Raw genomic sequence first — 1,466 nt, 5'->3', positions numbered from 1 at the left:
GGGGTGGCTGTGGGGTCTTTCATGTGGCTGTGGGGTGGTTTAGGTGGCTGTGGTGTGGTTTAGATGGTTATGGGATTGCCATGTGGTGGCTGTGGGGTGGTTTAGGTGGCAGTAGGATGATTTAGGTGGGTGTGGGATGGATATGGGGTGGTTTAGGTGGCTGTGGGGTGCTGTAGGTGGCTGTGGGGTGCTCTGGATGGATATGGGATGGTTTACGTGGCTGTGGCGTGGTTTAGGTGGCTGTGGGATGGATATGGCGTGGTTTAGGTGGCTGTTGGGTGCTGTAGGTGGCTGTGGGGTGGATATGGGGTGCTGTAGGTGGATATGGCGTGGTTTAGGTGGCTATGGGGTGGTTTAGGTGGCTGTGGGGTGCTGTAGGTGGATATGGGGTGGTTTAGGTGGCAGTAGGATGGTTTAGGTGGCTGTGGGGTGCTGTAGGTGGCAGTAGGATGGTTTAGGTGGCTGTGGGGTGGATATGGGGTGGTTTAGGCGGCTGTGGGGTGGATATGGGATGGTTTAGGTGGCTGTGGGGTGGTTTAGGTGGCTGTGGGGTGGATATGGGGTGGTTTAGGTGGTTGTGGGGTGGTTTAGATGGCTGTGGGGTGGTTTAGGGGGCAGTAGGATGGTTTAGGTGGCTGTGGGGTGGATATGGGATGGTTTAGATGGCTGTGGGGTGGTTTAGATGGTTATGGGATTGCCGTGTGGTGGCTGTGGGGTGGATATGGGGTGCTGTAGGTGGCTGTGGGGTGGTTTGGTGGCAGTAGGATGGTTTAGGTGGCTGTGGGGTGGTTTAGATGGTTATGGGATTGCCATGTGGTGGTTTAGGTGGCTATGGGGTGGTTTAGATGGCTGTGGGGTGCTGTAGATGGATATGGGGTGGTTTAGGTGGCTGTGGGGTGGATATGGGGTGCTGTAGGTAGCTGTGGGGTGGATATGGGGTGGTTTAGGTGGCTGTGGGGTGGTTTAGATGGCTGTGGGGTGGATATGGGGAGGTTTAGGTGGCAGTAGGATGGTTTAGGTGGCTGTGGGGTGCTGTAGGTGGCTGTGGGGTGCTCTGGATGGATATGGGATGGTTTACGTGGCTATGGCATGGTTTAGGTGGCTGTGGGGTGGTTTAGGTGGCTGTGGGGTGGATATGGGGTGGTTTAGGTGGCTGTGGGGTGGATATGGGATGGTTTAGATGGCTGTAGGGTGGTTTAGATGGCTGTGGGGTGCTGTAGATGGATATGGGGTGGTTTAGGTGGCTGTGGGGTGGATATGGGATGGTTTAGATGGCTGTAGGGTGGTTTAGATGGCTGTGGGGTGCTGTAGATGGATATGGGGTGCTGTAGGTGGCTGTGGGGTGGATATGGGGTGGTTCATGTGGCCAAGTGGTGGCCTGTGTCCGTCGGTACCACACGGAGACAAAAGCTCAGAACCAGGGCAGGAGGAATAAAACCGTGTCCCCTCTCTGGCTGTCCCGGGGG

The 1,466-nt window shown here is 56.1% G+C and overlaps 1 long non-coding RNA gene across 2 annotated transcripts; it reads left to right on the top strand.

Annotated features, from left to right (window-relative positions):
* Positions 1-517: 517 nt before the first annotated feature.
* On the top strand, positions 518-1,245 carry LOC136364485 (uncharacterized). Of its 2 annotated transcripts, XR_010744155.1 has the most exons (4): positions 518-582; positions 775-836; positions 1,099-1,160; positions 1,201-1,245. It is a non-coding gene; the product is annotated as an uncharacterized lncRNA (long non-coding RNA). The 2 variants fall into 2 exon arrangements; XR_010744154.1 differs by lacking the exon at positions 518-582 and having other exon boundaries at positions 762-836.
* Positions 1,246-1,466: the final 221 nt, after the last annotated feature.

The sequence above is a fragment of the Sylvia atricapilla genome, chromosome 8 (assembly GCF_009819655.1).
Source record: "Sylvia atricapilla isolate bSylAtr1 chromosome 8, bSylAtr1.pri, whole genome shotgun sequence".
NCBI classification, from domain to species: Eukaryota; Metazoa; Chordata; class Aves; order Passeriformes; family Sylviidae; genus Sylvia; species Sylvia atricapilla.
This window is presented reverse-complemented; position numbering and strand designations above follow the sequence as displayed.